This window comes from Podarcis cretensis, assembly GCF_951804945.1.
Source record: "Podarcis cretensis genome assembly, chromosome: 6".
Taxonomy (NCBI): domain Eukaryota; kingdom Metazoa; phylum Chordata; class Lepidosauria; order Squamata; family Lacertidae; genus Podarcis; species Podarcis cretensis.
In genome coordinates, this window is record NC_137175.1 from 91057699 (window position 1) to 91079636 (window position 21938).

The following is a 21938-nucleotide window of genomic DNA, read 5'->3' on the forward strand; positions in this document are numbered from 1 at the left end:
TCCCAGTTGTTTCCATATAAAGTAGTGGGGCGGAGGGAATGGCTTCTCAGTGTTTGTATGTTGATCCCTGTTTACACTATTATGTTAAAAAGTACACCAGAATTTAGTGGCGTTGGATATTCTGGGTCCCAAAATGTCCCCGCCAGCAGTGGCTGCATAAAATTCTTTAGTCAGAACTGAGCGATGGGCAACACACTGTCGTGAGTCAGGAGTTGTGTGAGGAGCCAGTAGTCAAAATAAGGGATGTGACTTAGATTATATCTTAGCGGCCCAGTGGTTTTTCCTACGTTCTTCAGTAGGCACCATTTCTGAGTGAATTGGAGAACGTCAGATTTTTCATGAAATTGTGACTCAGGGGCTTAGGGATTTAAAAAAAAAAAAAAATCGGCAGGTTAAGTTGTCGAGGGCTGATTTCTTTTCCTGAGATAAAAAGCCTTCTGTTTCGACCGCCAAACCTCTCAGGGGAGCTTCTGCAACCGTTTGGCACCATTTTTGAGTGAATGGCCGAAAGTCAGATATTTCATCAAATTGTGACCCCGGGTCTTAGGGATTTTATCAAAAAAAAAAAATTCTGCCGGTTAAGTTGCTGAGAGCTGATTTCCTTTCCTGTGATCAAAACCCTTCTGTTTCTACCGCCAAACCTCTCAGGGGAGCATTTGCAACAGTTTGGCATCATTTTTGAGTGAATGGCCGAAAGTCAGATTTTTGATGAAATTGTGACCCCGGGGCTGAGCGTTTTTTTCAAAACAATCGTTCTTTTCCAGTTAATTGCTGATTTCTTTTCCAGAGAATAATTGTTGAATAATTGGCGTGGCTAATTGGATTGGACCCCAATTAGGTGCAGCTACTTGAATGGAAGCGCGGCACACTTCCGTCTGGCGCCTCTCTCCCGGTCCTCCTCCGGCAGCCACAAATGCAGAGCGTTTCACGCAGCGTGCTGTTGCTCCCCGGTGTTAAGCAGATCAAACACACCTAGGCGTCAGTGTGTTTATAATTCAGTCTTTATTCAAGCAGTTAAACAATTACGGAGCTTTCCTGGACTCAGCTCACACATTTTGCTTCCGTCTCTTTCGGACGCAGAGACAAACAGGCAGTGAGTTAAAGCCACTCCCTCCTTCTGGTCACGCCTCAGGAATGGAGAGACGTCACTCAGAACTCCTTAACCCTGTGAGTTCTGAAACTAGTAACAGCCTTCTGTTTCGACCGCCAAACCTCTCAGGGGAGCATTCGCAACCGTTTGGCACCATTTTTGAGTGAATGGCAGAAAGTCAGATTTTTCATCAAATTGTGAACCCGGGGCTTAGGGATTTTTTCAAAACAATCTTTTTCTGCCGCTTATGTTGTTGAGGGCTGATTTCTTTTCCTGAGATAAAAGTCGGTAGTAAAGTAGTAGCTAAGTAGTGGTGAAAGGGTAGTAAAGTAGTAGTAAAAGGATAGCAAGGCAGTAGTAAAATGATAGATAGCAAAGCAGTAGTAAGGTAGTAGTAAATAGGTAGTTGTAAAACGGTAGTAAGTGAAGCGGTAGCAGCAAAGCAGTAGCAAAGCAGTAGTAAAGTAGTAGCAAAGTAGCAATGAAGCGGTAGTAAAGTAGTAGTAAAGTAGTAGTAAAGTAGTAGTAAATCAGTAGTAAATCGGTAGTAAATCGGTAGTAAAGTAGTAGTAAATCGGTAGTAAAGTAGTAGTAAAGTGGTAGTAAAGCAGTAGTAAATCGGTAGTAAAGTAGTAGTAAAGTAGTAGTAAATCGGTAGTAAAGTAGTAGTAAAGTGGTAGTAAAGCAGTAGTAAAGTGGTAGTAAAGTAGTAGTAAGAATGACCTCAGAAGTGTTCGTTGTACAAAAAGGCGCCATGTTGGTAGCCTCAATCACAGAGGTTTTCCCAGTTGTTTCCATATAAAGTAGTGGGGCGGGGGGAATGGCTTCTCAGTGTTTGTATGTTGATCCCACTATTATGTTAAAAAGTACACCAGAATTTAGTGGCGTTGGATATTTTGGGTCCCAAAATGTCCCCGCCAGCAGTGACTGCATAAAATCCTTTAGTCAGAACTGAGCGATGGGCAACACACTGTCGTGAGTCAGGAGTTGTGTGAGGAGCCAGTAGTCAAAATAAGGGATGTGACTTAGATTATATCTTACCGGCCCAGTGGTTTTTCCTACGTTCTTCAGTAGGCACCATTTCTGAGTGAATTGGAGAACGTCAGATTTTTCATGAAATTGTGACCCCCGGGGCTTAGCGATGTTTTCAAAAATATCGTTCTCGGCTGGTTAAGTTGTCGAGCGCTGACTCCTTTTTCCTGAGATAAAAAGCCTTCTGTTTTGACCGCCAAACCTCTCAGCGGAGTATTTGCAACCGTTTGGCAACATTTTTGAGTGAATGTCCGAAAGTCAGATTTTTGATCGATTTGTGACTCCGGGGCTTAGGGATTTTTTCAAAAAAATCTTTTTCTGCCGGTTAAGTTGTCAAGGGCTGATTTCTTTTCCTGAGATAAAAAGCCTTCTGTTTCAACCGCCAAACCTCTCAGGGGAGCATTTGCAAAAGTTTGGCACCATTTTTGAGTAAATGGCCGAAAGTCAGATTTTTCATCGAATTGTGACTCCGGGGCTTAGGGATTTTTTCAAAAAAATCTTTTTCTGCCGGTTAAGTTGTCGAGGGCTGATTTCTTTTCCTATGATAAAAAGCTTTCTGTTTCGACCGCCAAACCTCCCAGGGGAGCTTTTGCAACCGTATGGCAGCATTTCTGAGTGAATGTCCGAAAGTCAGATTTTTGATCGATTTGTGACTCCGGGGCTTAGGGATTTTTTCAAAAAAATCTTTTTCTGCCGGTTAAGTTGTCAAGGGCTGATTTCTTTTCCTGAGATAAAAAGCCTTCTGTTTCAACCGCCAAACCTCTCAGGGGAGCATTTGCAAAAGTTTGGCACCATTTTTGAGTAAATGGCCGAAAGTCAGATTTTTCATCGAATTGTGACTCCGGGGCTTAGGGATTTTTTCAAAAAAATCTTTTTCTGCCGGTTAAGTTGTCGAGGGCTGATTTCTTTTCCTATGATAAAAAGCTTTCTGTTTCGACCGCCAAACCTCCCAGGGGAGCTTTTGCAACCGTATGGCAGCATTTCTGAGTGAATTGGAGAACGTCAGATTTTTCATGAAATTGTGACCCCCGGGGCTTAGGGATTTTTTCAAAAAAATCGTTCTCAGCCGGTTAAGTTGTCGAGGCCTGATTTCTTTTCCTGAGATAAAAAGCCTTCTGTGCTGGTCCCGGGGGAAAGGTACCGTTACCGTAGTCCGAGTTCACAAGATGAGAGGCGAGGTCCGAAACTGGGAGCCGGGCGGGAACAGGAACGCTGGGAGGTCAGAAGCAGGAGGCCGGGCAGGGAACAGGAACGCTGGAAGATCTGAAGCCAACAATGACGTTGCTCCCGCAACCTGGGACCGGGCTGACTGACCTTTATCTTCTTCTAAGGCCAGGGGCCGTCCCGGCCCCCAGGAGCCCCGCCTCCTCTGGCCTTAAGGCGAGCACTCCTCCTGGGAGCAACCAGTTCCCTTCGCCTCTCTGCCCTAAGCCTCTGCAGTTCAGGAGAGGCCGAAGGGTTACTGGGCCCTGGAGGAGGCTCACCTGTAGACACCTCTGGGGCCAGAATGGTTTCACCTGGTGCCTGCTCCTGAGGATCTGACACAGGTGCAGGCTCCTCAGAATCTAGGCCTTGCCCCAGTTCAGCCGGCCCTGGAGGCGGGGACTCCTGTGCAGGCTGGGATTCCTCTGGTTCAGCCTCTGAATCGGAATCCCAGGCCATCACACCTTCTGTTTCGACCGCCAAACCTCTCAGGGGAGCATTTGCAACCGTTTGGCACCATTTTTGAGTGAATGACCGAAAGTCAGATTTTTGATGAAACTGTGACCCCGGGGCTTAGGGATTTTTTCAAAAAAATCTTTTTCTCCCGGTTAAGTTGTCGAGCGCTGACTCCTTTTTCCTGAGATAAAAAGCCTTCTGTTTCGACCGCCAAACCTCTCAGGGGAGCATTTGCAACCGTTTGGCACCATTTTTGAGTGAATGGCCGAAAGTCAGATTTTTCATCAAATTGTGACCCCGGGGCTTAGGGATTTTTTCAGAAAAATATTTTTCTGCCGGTTAAGTTGTCGAGGGCTGATTTCTTTTCCTGTGATAAAAAGCCTTCTGTTTCGACCGCCACCATGGCTTTAACTATACGGACCTTTGTTGGAAAGGTGACGTTTCTACTTCTCAAGATGCTGTCTAGGCCTGTCATTGCCCTTCTCCCAAGAAGCAGGCGTCTTTTAATTTCGTGGCTGCTGTCACCATCTGCAGTGATCATGGAGCCCAAGAAAGTAAAATCTCTCACTGCCTCCATTTCTTCCCCTTCTATTTGCCAGGAGGTGATGGGACCAGTGGCCATGATCTTCGTTTTTTTGATGTTGAGCTTCAGACCATATTTTGCGCTCTCCTCTTTCACCCTCATTAAAAGGTTCTTTAATTCCTCCTCACTTTCTGCCATCAAGGTTGTGTCATCTGCATATCTGAGGTTGTTGATATTTCTTCCGGCAATCTTAATTCCAGCTTGGGATTCATCCAGCCCAGCCTCGATCAGATCAGATGTTTGATCGTTTTGTGACTGAGGGGCTTAGGGTTTTTTTTTTAAAACCCGGGGCTTAGGGATTTTTTCAAAAAAATCTTTTTCAGTCGCTTATGTTGTCGAGGGCTGATTTCTTTTCCTGAGATAAAAACCCTTCTGTTTCGACCGCCAAACCTCTCAGGGGAGCGTTTGCAACCGTTTGGCAAGTTTTTTGAGTGAATGGCCGAAATTCACATTTTTGATGAAATTGTGACTCCGGGGCTTAGGGATTTTTTTAAAAAAATTTTTTTCTGCCGGTTAAGTTGTCGAGGGCTGATTTCTTTTCCTGTGATAAAAAGCCTACTGTTTCGACCGCCAAACCTCTCAGGGGAGCATTTGCAACCGTTTGGCAACATTTTTGAGTGAATGGCCGAAAGTCAGATTTTTGATGAAATTGTGACTCCGGGGTTTAGGGATTTTTTTTTTTTAAAAAAATTCTTCAGGTTAAGTTGTCGAGGGCTCATTTCTTTTCCTGTGATAAAAAGCCTTCTGTTTCGACCGCCAAACCTCTCAGGGGAGCATTTGCAACCGTTTGGCAATATTTTTGAGTGAATGGCCGAAAGTCAGATTTTTGATGAAATTGTGACCCCGGGGCTTAGGGATTTTTTCAAAACAATCTTTTTCTGCCGGTTAAGTTGTCGAGGGCTGATTTCTTTTCCTGAAATAAAAAGCCTTCTGTTTCGACCGCCACCATGGCTTTAACTATACGGACCTTTGTTGGCAAGGTGACGTCTCTACTTCTCAAGATGCTGTCTAGGCCTGTCATTGCCCTTCTCCCAAGAAGCAGACGTCTTTTAATTTCGTGGCTGCTGTCACCATCTGCAGTGATCATGGAGCCCAAGAAAGTAAAATCTCTCACTGCCTCCATTTCTTCCCCTTCTATTTGCCAGGAGGTGATGGGACCAGTGGCCATGATCTTCGTTTTTTTGATGTTGAGCTTCAGACCATATTTTGCGCTCTCCTCTTTCACCCTCATTAAAAGGTTATTTAATTCCTCCTCACTTTCTGCCATCAAGGTTGTATCATCTGCATATCTGAGGTTGTTGATATTTCTTCCGGCAATCTTAATTCCAGCTTGGGATTCATCCAGCCCAGCCTTTCGCATGATGCATTCTGCATATAAGTTAAATAAGCAGGGAGACAAAATGCAGCCTTGTCGTACTCCTTTCCCAATTTTGAACCAGTCAGTTGTTCCATATCCAGTTCTAACTGTAGCTTCTTGTCCCACATAGAGATTTCTCTGGAGACAGATGAGGTGATCAGGCACTCCCATTTCTTTAAGAACTTGCCATAGTTTGCTGTGGTCGACACAGTCAAAGGCTTTTGTATAGTCAATGAAGCAGAAGTAGATGCGTTTTTGGAACTCTCTAGCTTTCTCCATAATCCAGCGCATGTTTGCAATTTGGTCTCTGGTTTCTCTGCCTCTTCTAAATCCAGCTTGCACTTCTGGGAGTTCTCGATCCACATACTGCTTGAGCCTTCCCTGTAGAATTTTAAGCATAACCTTGCTAGTGTGTGAAATGAGTGCAATTGTGCGATAGTTGGAGCATTCTTTGGCACTGCCCTTCTTTGGGATTGGGATGTAGACTGATCTTCTCCAATCTTCTGGCCACTGCTGAGTTTTCCAAATTTGCTGGCATATTGAGTGTAGCACCTTAACAGCATCATCTTTTAAAATTTTAAATAGTTCAGCTGGAATACCATCACTTCCACTGGCCTTGTTATTTGCAGTGCTTTCTAAGGCCCATTTGACTTCACTTTCCAGGATGTCTGGCTCAAGGTCAGCAACCACACTACCTGGGGTGTACGAGCCATCCATATCTTTCTGGTATAATTCCTCTGTGTATTCTTGCCACCTCTTCTTGATGTCTTCTGCTTCTGTTAGGTCCTTACCACTTTTGTCCTTTATTATGGTAATCTTTGTATGAAATGTTCCTTTCATATCTCCAATTTTCTTGAACAGATCTCTGGTTCTTCCCATTCTGTTGTTTTCCTCTATTGTTTGCATTGCTCGTTTAAGAAGGCCCTCTTGTCTCTCCTTGCTATTCTTTGGAAATCTGCATTCAATTTCCTGTATCTTTCACGATCTCCCTCACATTTTGCTTGCCTTCTCTCCTCCGCTATTTGTAAGGCCTCGTTGGACAGCCACTTTGCTTTCTTGCATTTCCTTTTCATTGGGATGGTTTTCGTTGTTGCCTCCTGTACAATGTTACGAGCCTCCATCCATAGTTCTTCAGGCACTCTGTCCACCAAATCTAAATCCTTAAACCTGTTCCTCACTTCCACTGTGTATTCATAAGGGATTTGACTTAGATTGTATCTTACCGGCCCAGTGGTTTTTCCTACTTTCTTCAGTTTAAGCTTGAATTTTGCTATAAGAAGCTGATGATCTGAGCCACAGTCAGCTCCAGGTCTTGTTTTTGCTGACTGTATAGAGCTTCTCCATCTTTGGCTGCAGAGAATATAATCAATCTGATTTCGATGCTGCCCATCTGGTGATGTCCATGTGTAGAGTCGTCTCTTGTGTTGTTGGAAAAGCTTGTTTGTGATGACCAGCTTGTTCTCTTGACAGAACTCTATTAGCCTTTGCCCTGCTTCGTTTTGAACTCCAAGGCCAAACTTGCCAGTTGTTCCTTTTATCTCTTGACTCCCTACTTTAGCATTCCAATCCCCTATAATGAGAAGAACATCCTTCTTTGGTGTCACTTCTATAAGGTGTTGTAAGTCTTCATAGAATTGGTCAATTTCAGTTTCTTCAGCACCAGTAGTTGGTGCATAAACTTGGATTACTGTGATGTTAAAAGGTCTGCCTTGGATTCGTATCGAGATCATGCTATCATTCTATTCTATGTATAACTCCATACCATCCAACATTTCTCCCATGAACATAGGGACGTCCTAAGGAAAAGCAGGATAACATCAGAAACCAGGACAGCTTCAATAAATATGGGACTGTCCCAGGAAAATTAGGGACAACTGGAAGGTTTGCAAAAGTGGGGAAGTTAAGATCAAGGAACAAGAGAGAAGTCATGAGTGAAAGACAAGCCAAAGGAGAGGTTGAGGGAGGAGGCTTATTGGTTTGTCCTGGTTCTTGTTTTTATTGTGTATTGTGTGTTTTTTACCTTGCATTTTTAAGTTGTAAACCAACCTTAAATCTACGGATGAAGGGCAGTATATACAATTAATAAAATAGTAACAATACTATTTGTTACTATAGACAGGCATGCCATTGTTCAGGAAAGTCTACTGTATAAATAGTAAAGGAGGATAAGTAATAAAGTAGCAGTAGTAAAGTGGAAGTGAAGTGGTAGTAAAGCAATAGTAAACCAGTAGTGAAGTAGCAGTTAAGCAATGGTAAAACAATAGTAAAGTGGTGGAATAGTAGTAAAATAGCACTAAAGTAGTAGTAAAATAGCAGTAAAGTAGTAGTAGTAATGCAGTAGTAAAATAGTAGTAAAATGGTAGTAAGGCAGTGGTGAAACAGCAGTAAGATAGTAGTAAAGTAGTAGTAAAGCGGTAGTAAAATGGTCCAATAGTAAAGCGGTGGAATAGTAGTAAAATAGCTTTAAAGTAGTAGTAAAGTTGTAGTAAAAGGATTGCAAGGTAGTAGTAAAATGATACCAAAGCAGTAGTAAGGTAGTAGTAAAATGGTAGTAAATTAGTAGTAAGTCTGTAGTAAAGTAGTAGCTAAGTAGTGGTGAAAGGGTAGTAAAATAGTAGTAAAAGGATAGCAAGGCAGTAGTAAAATGATAGATAGCAAAGCAGTAGTAAGGTAGTAGTAAACAGGTAGTTGTAAAACGGTAGTAAAGTAGTAGTAAAGTAGTAGTAAAATGGTTGTAAATCGGTAGTAAAGTAGTAGTAAAGTGGTAGTAAATCAGTAGTAAAGTGGTAGTAAAGTAGTAGTAAGAATGACCTCAGAAGTGTTCGTTGTACAAAAAGGCGCCATGTTGGTAGCCTCAATCACAGTGCTTGTATGTTGATCCCTGTTTACACTATTATGTTAAAAAGTACACCAGAATTTAGTGGCGTTGGATATTCTGGGTCCCAAAATGTCCCCGCCAGCAGTGGCTGCATAAAATTCTTTAGTCAGAACTGAGCGATGGGCAACACACTGTTGTGAGTCAGAAGTTGTGTGAGGAGCCAGTAGTCAAAATAAGGGATGTGACTTAGATTATATCTTACCGGCCCAGTGGTTTTTCCTACGTTCTTCAGTAGGCACCATTTCTGAGTGAATTGGAGAACGTCAGATTTTTCATGAAATTGTGACTCAGGGGCTTAGGGATTAAAAAAAAAAAAATCGGCAGGTTAAGTTGTCGAGGGCTGATTTCTTTTCCTGAGATAAAAAGCCTTCTGTTTCGACCGCCAAACCTCTCAGGGGAGCTTCTGCAACCGTTTGGCACCATTTTTGAGTGAATGGCCGAAAGTCAGATTTTTGATGAAATTGTGCTGAGCGTTTTTTTCAAAACAATCGTTCTTTTCCAGTTAAGTGCTGATTTCTTTTCCAGAGAATAATTGTTGAATAATTGGCGTGGCTAATTGGATTGGACCCCAATTAGGTGCAGCTACTTGAATGGAAGCCCGGCACACTTCCGTCTGGCGCCTCTCTCCCGGTCCTCCTCCGGCAGCCACAAATGCAGAGCGTTTCACGCAGCGTGTTGCTGCTCCCCGGTGTTAAGCAGATCAAACACACCTAGGCGTCAGTGTGTTTATAATTCAGTCTTTATTCAAGCAGTTAAACAATTACGGAGCTTTCCTGGACTCAGCTCACACATTTTGCTTCCGTCTCTTTCGGACGCAGAGACAAACAGGCAGTGAGTTAAAGCCACTCCCTCCTTCTGGTCACGCCTCAGGAATGGAGAGACGTCACTCAGAACTCCTTAACCCTGTGAGTTCTGAAACTAGTAACAGCCTTCTGTTTCGACCGCCAAACCTCTCAGGGGAGCATTCGCAACCGTTTGGCACCATTTTTGAGTGAATGGCAGAAAGTCAGATTTTTCATCAAATTGTGAACCCGGGGCTTAGGGATTTTTTCAAAACAATCTTTTTCTGCCGCTTATGTTGTTGAGGGCTGATTTCTTTTCCTGAGATAAAAGTCGGTAGTAAAGTAGTAGCTAAGTAGTGGTGAAAGGGTAGTAAAGTAGTAGTAAAAGGATAGCAAGGCAGTAGTAAAATGATAGATAGCAAAGCAGTAGTAAGGTAGTAGTAAATAGGTAGTTGTAAAACGGTAGTAAGTGAAGCGGTAGCAGCAAAGCAGTAGCAAAGCAGTAGTAAAGTAGTAGCAAAGTAGCAATGAAGCGGTAGTAAAGTAGTAGTAAAGTAGTAGTAAATCAGTAGTAAAGTAGTAGTAAATCGGTAGTAAAGTGGTAGTAAAGCAGTAGTAAATCGGTAGTAAAGTAGTAGTAAAGTAGTAGTAAATCGGTAGTAAAGTAGTAGTAAAGTGGTAGTAAAGCAGTAGTAAAGTGGTAGTAAAGTAGTAGTAAGAATGACCTCAGAAGTGTTCGTTGTACAAAAAGGCGCCATGTTGGTAGCCTCAATCACAGAGGTTTTCCCAGTTGTTTCCATATAAAGTAGTGGGGCGGAGGGAATGGCTTCTCAGTGTTTGTATGTTGATCCCTGTTTACACTATTATGTTAAAAAGTACACCAGAATTTAGTGGCGTTGGATATTCTGGGTCCCAAAATGTCCCCGCCAGCAGTGGCTGCATAAAATTCTTTAGTCAGAACTGAGCGATGGGCAACACACTGTCGTGAGTCAGGAGTTGTGTGAGGAGCCAGTAGTCAAAATAAGGGATGTGACTTAGATTATATCTTACCGGCCCAGTGGTTTTTCCTACGTTCTTCAGTAGGCACCATTTCTGAGTGAATTGGAGAACGTCAGATTTTTCATGAAATTGTGACTCAGGGGCTTAGGGATTTAAAAAAAAAAAAAAATCGGCAGGTTAAGTTGTCGAGGGCTGATTTCTTTTCCTGAGATAAAAAGCCTTCTGTTTCGACCGCCAAACCTCTCAGGGGAGCTTCTGCAACCGTTTGGCACCATTTTTGAGTGAATGGCCGAAAGTCAGATATTTCATCAAATTGTGACCCCGGGTCTTAGGGATTTTATCAAAAAAAAAAATTCTGCCGGTTAAGTTGCTGAGAGCTGATTTCCTTTCCTGTGATCAAAACCCTTCTGTTTCTACCGCCAAACCTCTCAGGGGAGCATTTGCAACAGTTTGGCATCATTTTTGAGTGAATGGCCGAAAGTCAGATTTTTGATGAAATTGTGACCCCGGGGCTGAGCGTTTTTTTCAAAACAATCGTTCTTTTCCAGTTAAGTGCTGATTTCTTTTCCAGAGAATAATTGTTGAATAATTGGCGTGGCTAATTGGATTGGACCCCAATTAGGTGCAGCTACTTGAATGGAAGCCCGGCACACTTCCGTCTGGCGCCTCTCTCCCGGTCCTCCTCCGGCAGCCACAAATGCAGAGCGTTTCACGCAGCATGCTGTTGCTCCCCGGTGTTAAGCAGATCAAACACACCTAGGCGTCAGTGTGTTTATAATTCAGTCTTTATTCAAGCAGTTAAACAATTACGGAGCTTTCCTGGACTCAGCTCACACATTTTGCTTCCGTCTCTTTCGGACGCAGAGACAAACAGGCAGTGAGTTAAAGCCACTCCCTCCTTCTGGTCACGCCTCAGGAATGGAGAGACGTCACTCAGAACTCCTTAACCCTGTGAGTTCTGAAACTAGTAACAGCCTTCTGTTTCGACCGCCAAACCTCTCAGGGGAGCATTCGCAACCGTTTGGCACCATTTTTGAGTGAATGGCAGAAAGTCAGATTTTTCATCAAATTGTGAACCCGGGGCTTAGGGATTTTTTCAAAACAATCTTTTTCTGCCGCTTATGTTGTTGAGGGCTGATTTCTTTTCCTGAGATAAAAGTCGGTAGTAAAGTAGTAGCTAAGTAGTGGTGAAAGGGTAGTAAAGTAGTAGTAAAAGGATAGCAAGGCAGTAGTAAAATGATAGATAGCAAAGCAGTAGTAAGGTAGTAGTAAATAGGTAGTTGTAAAACGGTAGTAAGTGAAGCGGTAGCAGCAAAGCAGTAGCAAAGCAGTAGTAAAGTAGTAGCAAAGTAGCAATGAAGCGGTAGTAAAGTAGTAGTAAAGTAGTAGTAAAGTAGTAGTAAATCGGTAGTAAATCGGTAGTAAATCGGTAGTAAAGTAGTAGTAAATCGGTAGTAAAGTAGTAGTAAAGCGGTAGTAAAGCAGTAGTAAATCGGTAGTAAAGTAGTAGTAAAGTAGTAGTAAATCGGTAGTAAAGTAGTAGTAAAGTGGTAGTAAAGCAGTAGTAAAGTGGTAGTAAAGTAGTAGTAAGAATGACCTCAGAAGTGTTCGTTGTACAAAAAGGCGCCATGTTGGTAGCCTCAATCACAGAGGTTTTCCCAGTTGTTTCCATATAAAGTAGTGGGGCGGGGGGAATGGCTTCTCAGTGTTTGTATGTTGATCCCACTATTATGTTAAAAAGTACACCAGAATTTAGTGGCGTTGGATATTTTGGGTCCCAAAATGTCCCCGCCAGCAGTGACTGCATAAAATCCTTTAGTCAGAACTGAGCGATGGGCAACACACTGTCGTGAGTCAGGAGTTGTGTGAGGAGCCAGTAGTCAAAATAAGGGATGTGACTTAGACTATATCTTACCGGCCCAGTGGTTTTTCCTACGTTCTTCAGTAGGCACCATTTCTGAGTGAATTGGAGAACGTCAGATTTTTCATGAAATTGTGACCCCCGGGGCTTAGCGATGTTTTCAAAAATATCGTTCTCGGCTGGTTAAGTTGTCGAGCGCTGACTCCTTTTTCCTGAGATAAAAAGCCTTCTGTTTTGACCGCCAAACCTCTCAGCGGAGTATTTGCAACCGTTTGGCAACATTTTTGAGTGAATGTCCGAAAGTCAGATTTTTGATCGATTTGTGACTCCGGGGCTTAGGGATTTTTTCAAAAAAATCTTTTTCTGCCGGTTAAGTTGTCAAGGGCTGATTTCTTTTCCTGAGATAAAAAGCCTTCTGTTTCAACCGCCAAACCTCTCAGGGGAGCATTTGCAAAAGTTTGGCACCATTTTTGAGTAAATGGCCGAAAGTCAGATTTTTCATCGAATTGTGACTCCGGGGCTTAGGGATTTTTTCAAAAAAATCTTTTTCTGCCGGTTAAGTTGTCGAGGGCTGATTTCTTTTCCTATGATAAAAAGCTTTCTGTTTCGACCGCCAAACCTCCCAGGGGAGCTTTTGCAACCGTATGGCAGCATTTTTGAGTGAATGGCCGAAAGTCAGATTTTTCATCAAATTTTGACCCCGGGGCTGAGGGATTTTTTCAAAAAAAAAAATAATCTGCAGGTTTAGTTGTCGAGGGCTGATTTCTTTTCCTGAGATAAAAAGCCTTCTGTTTCGACCGCCAAACCTCTCAGGGGAGCATTTGCAACCGTTTGGCACCATTTTTGAGTGAATGACCGAAAGTCAGGTTTTTGATGAAATTGTGACCCCGGGGTTTAGGGATTTTTTGAAAAAAATCTTTTTCTGCCGGTTAAGTTGTCGAGGGCTGATTTCTTTTCCTGAGATAAAAAGCCTTCTGTGCTGGTCCCGGGGGAAAGGTACCGTTACCGTAGTCCGAGTTCACAAGATGAGAGGCGAGGTCCGAAACTGGGAGCCGGGCGGGAACAGGAACGCTGGGAGGTCAGAAGCAGGAGGCCGGGCAGGGAACAGGAACGCTGGAAGATCTGAAGCCAACAATGACGTTGCTCCCGCAACCTGGGACCGGGCTGACTGACCTTTATCTTCTTCTAAGGCCAGGGGCCGTCCCGGCCCCCAGGAGCCCCGCCTCCTCTGGCCTTAAGGCGAGCACTCCTCCTGGGAGCAACCAGTTCCCTTCGCCTCTCTGCCCTAAGCCTCTGCAGTTCAGGAGAGGCCAAAGGGTTACTGGGCCCTGGAGGAGGCTCACCTGTAGACACCTCTGGGGCCAGAATGGTTTCACCTGGTGCCTGCTCCTGAGGATCTGACACAGGTGCAGGCTCCTCAGAATCTAGGCCTTGCCCCAGTTCAGCCGGCCCTGGAGGCGGGGACTCCTGTGCAGGCTGGGATTCCTCTGGTTCAGCCTCTGAATCGGAATCCCAGGCCATCACACCTTCTGTTTCGACCGCCAAACCTCTCAGGGGAGCATTTGCAACCGTTTGGCACCATTTTTGAGTGAATGACCGAAAGTCAGATTTTTGATGAAACTGTGACCCCGGGGCTTAGGGATTTTTTCAAAAAAATCTTTTTCTCCCGGTTAAGTTGTCGAGCGCTGACTCCTTTTTCCTGAGATAAAAAGCCTTCTGTTTCGACCGCCAAACCTCTCAGGGGAGCATTTGCAACCGTTTGGCACCATTTTTGAGTGAATGGCCGAAAGTCAGATTTTTCATCAAATTGTGACCCCGGGGCTTAGGGATTTTTTCAGAAAAATATTTTTCTGCCGGTTAAGTTGTCGAGGGATGATTTCTTTTCCTGTGATAAAAAGCCTTCTGTTTCGACCGCCACCATGGCTTTAACTATACGGACCTTTGTTGGAAAGGTGACGTTTCTACTTCTCAAGATGCTGTCTAGGCCTGTCATTGCCCTTCTCCCAAGAAGCAGACGTCTTTTAATTTCGTGGCTGCTGTCACCATCTGCAGTGATCATGGAGCCCAAGAAAGTAAAATCTCTCACTGCCTCCATTTCTTCCCCTTCTATTTGCCAGGAGGTGATGGGACCAGTGGCCATGATCTTCGTTTTTTTGATGTTGAGCTTCAGACCATATTTTGCGCTCTCCTCTTTCACCCTCATTAAAAGGTTCTTTAATTCCTCCTCACTTTCTGCCATCAAGGTTGTGTCATCTGCATATCTGAGGTTGTTGATATTTCTTCCGGCAATCTTAATTCCAGCTTGGGATTCATCCAGCCCAGCCTCGATCAGATCAGATGTTTGATCGTTTTGTGACTGAGGGGCTTAGGGTTTTTTTTTTAAAACCCGGGGCTTAGGGATTTTTTCAAAAAAATCTTTTTCAGTCGCTTATGTTGTCGAGGGCTGATTTCTTTTCCTGAGATAAAAACCCTTCTGTTTCGACCGCCAAACCTCTCAGGGGAGCGTTTGCAACCGTTTGGCAAGTTTTTTGAGTGAATGGCCGAAAGTCAGATTTTTGATGAAATTGTGACTCCGGGGCTTAGGGATTTTTTTAAAAAAATTTTTTTCTGCCGGTTAAGTTGTCGAGGGCTGATTTCTTTTCCTGTGATAAAAAGCCTACTGTTTCGACCGCCAAACCTCTCAGGGGAGCATTTGCAACCGTTTGGCAACATTTTTGAGTGAATGGCCGAAAGTCAGATTTTTGATGAAATTGTGACTCCGGGGTTTAGGGATTTTTTTTAAAAAAAAAAATTCTTCAGGTTAAGTTGTCGAGGGCTCATTTCTTTTCCTGTGATAAAAAGCCTTCTGTTTCGACCGCCAAACCTCTCAGGGGAGCATTTGCAACCGTTTGGCAATATTTTTGAGTGAATGGCCGAAAGTCAGATTTTTGATGAAATTGTGACCCCGGGGCTTAGGGATTTTTTCAAAACAATCTTTTTCTGCCGGTTAAGTTGTCGAGGGCTGATTTCTTTTCCTGAAATAAAAAGCCTTCTGTTTCGACCGCCACCATGGCTTTAACTATACGGACCTTTGTTGGCAAGGTGACGTCTCTACTTCTCAAGATGCTGTCTAGGCCTGTCATTGCCCTTCTCCCAAGAATCAGACGTCTTTTAATTTCGTGGCTGCTGTCACCATCTGCAGTGATCATGGAGCCCAAGAAAGTAAAATCTCTCACTGCCTCCATTTCTTCCCCTTCTATTTGCCAGGAGGTGATGGGACCAGTGGCCATGATCTTCGTTTTTTTGATGTTGAGCTTCAGACCATATTTTGCGCTCTCCTCTTTCACCCTCATTAAAAGGTTCTTTAATTCCTCCTCACTTTCTGCCATCAAGGTTGTATCATCTGCATATCTGAGGTTGTTGATATTTCTTCCGGCAATCTTAATTCCAGCTTGGGATTCATCCAGCCCAGCCTTTCGCATGATGCATTCTGCATATAAGTTAAATAAGCAGGGAGACAAAATGCAGCCTTGTCGTACTCCTTTCCCAATTTTGAACCAGTCAGTTGTTCCATATCCAGTTCTAACTGTAGCTTCTTGTCCCACATAGAGATTTCTCTGGAGACAGATGAGGTGATCAGGCACTCCCATTTCTTTAAGAACTTGCCATAGTTTGCTGTGGTCGACACAGTCAAAGGCTTTTGCATAGTCAATGAAGCAGAAGTAGATGCGTTTTTGGAACTCTCTAGCTTTCTCCATAATCCAGCGCATGTTTGCAATTTGGTCTCTGGTTTCTCTGCCTCTTCTAAATCCAGCTTGCACTTCTGGGAGTTCTCGATCCACATACTGCTTGAGCCTTCCCTGTAGAATTTTAAGCATAACCTTGCTAGTGTGTGAAATGAGTGCAATTGTGCGATAGTTGGAGCATTCTTTGGCACTGCCCTTCTTTGGGATTGGGATGTAGACTGATCTTCTCCAATCTTCTGGCCACTGCTGAGTTTTCCAAATTTGCTGGCATATTGAGTGTAGCACCTTAACAGCATCATCTTTTAAAATTTTAAATAGTTCAACTGGAATACCATCACTTCCACTGGCCTTGTTATTTGCAGTGCTTTCTAAGGCCCATTTGACTTCACTTTCCAGGATGTCTGGCTCAAGGTCAGCAACCACACTACCTGGGGTGTACGAGCCATCCATATCTTTCTGGTATAATTCCTCTGTGTATTCTTGCCACCTCTTCTTGATGTCTTCTGCTTCTGTTAGGTCCTTACCACTTTTGTCCTTTATTATGGTAATCTTTGTATGAAATGTTCCTTTCATATCTCCAATTTTCTTGAACAGATCTCTGGTTCTTCCCATTCTGTTGTTTTCCTCTATTGTTTGCATTGCTCGTTTAAGAAGGCCCTCTTGTCTCTCCTTGCTATTCTTTGGAAATCTGCATTCAATTTCCTGTATCTTTCACGATCTCCCTCACATTTTGCTTGCCTTCTCTCCTCCGCTATTTGTAAGGCCTCGTTGGACAGCCACTTTGCTTTCTTGCATTTCCTTTTCATTGGGATGGTTTTCGTTGTTGCCTCCTGTACAATGTTACGAGCCTCCATCCATAGTTCTTCAGGCACTCTGTCCACCAAATCTAAATCCTTAAACCTGTTCCTCACTTCCACTGTGTATTCATAAGGGATTTGACTTAGATTGTATCTTACCGGCCCAGTGGTCTTTCCTACTTTCTTCAGTTTAAGCTTGAATTTTGCTATAAGAAGCTGATGATCTGAGCCACAGTCAGCTCCAGGTCTTGTTTTTGCTGACTGTATAGAGCTTCTCCATCTTTGGCTGCAGAGAATATAATCAATCTGATTTCGATGCTGCCCATCTGGTGATGTCCATGTGTAGAGTCATCTCTTGTGTTGTTGGAAAAGCTTGTTTGTGATGACCAGCTTGTTCTCTTGACAGAACTCTATTAGCCTTTGCCCTGCTTCGTTTTGAACTCCAAGGCCAAACTTGCCAGTTGTTCCTTTTATCTCTTGACTCCCTACTTTAGCATTCCAATCCCCTATAATGAGAAGAACATCCTTCTTTGGTGTCACTTCTATAAGGTGTTGTAAGTCTTCATAGAATTGGTCAATTTCAGTTTCTTCAGCACCAGTAGTTGGTGCATAAACTTGGATTACTGTGATGTTAAAAGGTCTGCCTTGGATTCGTATCGAGATCATTCTCTCATTCTATTCTATGTATAACTCCATACCATCCAACATTTCTCCCATGAACATAGGGACGTCCTAAGGAAAAGCAGGATAACATCAGAAACCAGGACAGCTTCAAGAAATATGGGACTGTCCCGGGAAAATTAGGGACAACTGGAAGGTTTGCAAAAGTGGGGAAGTTAAGATCAAGGAACAAGAGAGAAGTCATGAGTGAAGGACAAGCCAAAGGAGAGGTTGAGGGAGGAGGCTTATTGGTTTGTCCTGGTTCTTGTTTTTATTGTGTATTGTGTGTTTTTTACCTTGCATTTTTAAGTTGTAAACCAACCTTAAATCTACGGATGAAGGGCAGTATATGCAATTAATAAAATAGTAAGAATACTATTTGTTACTATAGACAGGCATGCCATTGTTCAGGAAAGTCTACTGTATAAATAGTAAAGGAGGATAAGTAATAAAGTAGCAGTAGTAAAGTGGTAGTAAAGCAATAGTAAACCAGTAGTGAAGTAGCAGTTAAGCAATGGTAAAACAATAGTAAAGTGGTGGAATAGTAGTAAAACAGCAGTAAAGTAGTAGTAAAATAGCAGTAAAGTAGTAGTAGTAATGCAGTAGTAAAATAGTAGTAAAATGGTAGTAAGGCAGTGGTGAAACAGCAGTAAGATAGTAGTAAAGTAGTAGTAAAGCGGTAGTAAAATGGTCCAATAGTAAAGCGGTGGAATAGTAGTAAAATAGCTTTAAAGTAGTAGTAAAGTTGTAGTAAAAGGATTGCAAGGTAGTAGTAAAATGATACCAAAGCAGTAGTAAGGTAGTAGTAAAATGGTAGTAAATTAGTAGTAAGTCTGTAGTAAAGTAGTAGCTAAGTAGTGGTGAAAGGGTAGTAAAATAGTAGTAAAAGGATAGCAAGGCAGTAGTAAAATGATAGATAGCAAAGCAGTAGTAAGGTAGTAGTAAACAGGTAGTTGTAAAACGGTAGTAAAGTAGTAGTAAAGTAGTAGTAAAGTGGTAGTAAATCAGTAGTAAAGTGGTAGTAAAGTAGTAGTAAGAATGACCTCAGAAGTGTTCGTTGTACAAAAAGGCGCCATGTTGGTAGCCTCAATCACAGAGGTTTTCCCAGTTGTTTCCATATAAAGTAGTGGGGCGGAGGGAATGGCTTCTCAGTGCTTGTATGTTGATCCCTGTTTACACTATTATGTTAAAAAGTACACCAGAATTTAGTGGCGTTGGATATTCTGGGTCCCAAAATGTCCCCGCCAGCAGTGGCTGCATAAAATCCTTTAGTCAGAACTGAGCGATGGGCAACACACTGTCGTGAGTCAGGAGTTGTGTGAGGAGCCAGTAGTCAAAATAAGGGATGTGACTTAGATTATATCTTACCGGCCCAGTGGTTTTTCCTACGTTCTTCAGTAGGCACCATTTCTGAGTGAATTGGAGAACGTCAGATTTTTCATGAAATTGTGACTCAGGGGCTTAGGGATTTAAAAAAAAAAAAAAAATCGGCAGGTTAAGTTGTCGAGGGCTGATTTCTTTTCCTGAGATAAAAAGCCTTCTGTTTCGACCGCCAAACCTCTCAGGGGAGCTTCTGCAACCGTTTGGCACCATTTTTGAGTGAATGGCCGAAAGTCAGATATTTCATCAAATTGTGACCCCGGGTCTTAGGGATTTTATCAAAAAAAAAAAAATTCTGCCGGTTAAGTTGCTGAGAGCTGATTTCCTTTCCTGTGATCAAAACCCTTCTGTTTCTACCGCCAAACCTCTCAGGGGAGCATTTGCAACAGTTTGGCATCATTTTTGAGTGAATGGCCGAAAGTCAGATTTTTGATGAAATTGTGACCCCGGGGCTTAGGGATTTTTTCAAAACAATCGTTCTTTTCCAGTTAAGTGCTGATTTCTTTTCCAGAGAATAATTGTTGAATAATTGGCGTGGCTAATTGGATTGGACCCCAATTAGGTGCAGCTACTTGAATGGAAGCGCGGCACACTTCCGTCTGGCGCCTCTCTCCCGGTCCTCCTCCGGCAGCCACAAATGCAGAGCGTTTCACGCAGCGTGTTGCTGCTCCCCGGTGTTAAGCAGATCAAACACACCTAGGCGTCAGTGTGTTTATAATTCAGTCTTTATTCAAGCAGTTAAACAATTACGGAGCTTTCCTGGACTCAGCTCACACATTTTGCTTCCGTCTCTTTCGGACGCAGAGACAAACAGGCAGTGAGTTAAAGCCACTCCCTCCTTCTGGTCACGCCTCAGGAATGGAGAGACGTCACTCAGAACTCCTTAACCCTGTGAGTTCTGAAACTAGTAACAGCCTTCTGTTTTGACCGCCAAACCTCTCAGGGGAGCATTCGCAACCGTTTGGCACCATTTTTGAGTGAATGGCAGAAAGTCAGATTTTTCATCAAATTGTGAACCCGGGGCTTAGGGATTTTTTCAAAACAATCTTTTTCTGCCGCTTATGTTGTTGAGGGCTGATTTCTTTTCCTGAGATAAAAAGTCGGTAGTAAAGTAGTAGCTAAGTAGTGGTGAAAGGGTAGTAAAGTAGTAGTAAAAGGATAGCAAGGCAGTAGTAAAATGATAGATAGCAAAGCAGTAGTAAGGTAGTAGTAAATAGGTAGTTGTAAAACGGTAGTAAGTGAAGCGGTAGCAGCAAAGCAGTAGCAAAGCAGTAGTAAAGTAGTAGCAAAGTAGCAATGAAGCGGTAGTAAAGTAGTAATAAAGTAGTAGTAAATCGGTAGTAAAGTAGTAGTAAAGTAGTAGTAAATCGGTAGTAAAGTGGTAGTAAAGTGGTAGTAAAGCAGTAGTAAATCGGTAGTAAAGTAGTAGTAAAGTAGTAGTAGTAAATCGGTAGTAATGTAGTAGTAAAGTGGTAGTAAAGCAGTAGTAAAGTGGTAGTAAAGTAGTAGTAAGAATGACCTCAGAAGTGTTCGTTGTACAAAAAGGCGCCATGTTGGTAGCCTCAATCACAGAGGTTTTCCCAGTTGTTTCAATATAATGTAGTGGGGCGGGGGGAATGGCTTCTCAGTGTTTGTATGTTGATCCCACTATTATGTTAAAAAGTACACCAGAATTTAGTGGCGTTGCATATTTTGGGTCCCAAAATGTCCCCGCCAGCAGTGGCTGCATAAAATCCTTTAGTCAGAACTGAGCGATGGGCAACACACTGTCGTGAGTCAGGAGTTGTGTGAGGAGCCAGTAGTCAAAATAAGGGATGTGACTTAGATTATATCTTACCGGCCCAGTGGTTTTTCCTACGTTCTTCAGTAGGCACCATTTCTGAGTGAATTGGAGAACATCAGATTTTTGATGAAATTGTGACCCCCGGGGCTTAGCGATGTTTTCAAAAAAATTGTTCTCGGCTGGTTAAGTTGTCGAGGGCTGATTTCTTTTCCTGAGATAAAAAGCCTTCTGTTTCGACCGCCAAACCTCTCAGCGGAGTATTTGCAACCGTTTGGCAACATTTTTGAGTGAATGTCCGAAAGTCAGATTTTTGATCGATTTGTGACTCCGGGGCTTAGGGATTTTTTCAAAAAAATCTTTTTCTGCCGGTTAAGTTGTCAAGGGCTGATTTCTTTTCCTGAGATAAAAAGCCTTCTGTTTCAACCGCCAAACCTCTCAGGGGAGCATTTGCAAAAGTTTGGCACCATTTTTGAGTAAATGGCCGAAAGTCAGATTTTTCATCGAATTGTGACTCCGGGGCTTAGGGATTTTTTCAAAAAAATCTTTTTCTGCCGGTTAAGTTGTCGAGGGCTGATTTCTTTTCCTGAAATAAAAAGCTTTCTGTTTCGACCGCCAAACCTCCCAGGGGAGCTTTTGCAACCGTATGGCAGCATTTTTGAGTGAATGGCCGAAGGTCAGATTTTTCATCAAATTGTGACCCCGGGGCTGAGGGATTTTTTCAAAAAAATCTTTTTCTTCCTGTTAAGTTGTCAAGGGCTAATTTCTTGTCCTGTGATAAAAGGCCTTCTGTTTCGACCACCAAACCTCTCAGGGGAGCATTTGCTACCGTTTGGCACCATTTCTGAGTGAATTGGAGAACGTCAGATTTTTGATGAAATTGTGACCCCCGGGGCTTAGGGATTTTTTCAAAAAAATCGTTCTCGGCCGGTTAAGTTGTCGAGGCCTGATTTCTTTTCCTGAGATAAAAAGCCTTCTGTTTCGACTGCCAAACCTCTCAGGGGAGCATTTGCAACCGTATGGCAGCATTTTTGAGTGAATGGCCGAAAGTCAGATTTTTCATCAAATTTTGACCCCGGGGCTGAGGGATTTTTTCAAAAAAAATAATAATCTGCAGGTTTAGTTGTCGAGGGCTGATTTCTTTTCCTGAGATAAAAAGCCTTCTGTTTCGACCGCCAAACCTCTCAGGGGAGCATTTGCAACCGTTTGGCACCATTTTTGAGTGAATGACCGAAAGTCAGGTTTTTGATGAAATTGTGACCCCGGGGCTTAGGGATTTTTTGAAAAAAATCTTTTTCTGCCGGTTAAGTTGTCGAGGGCTGATTTCTTTTCCTGAGATAAAAAGCCTTCTGTGC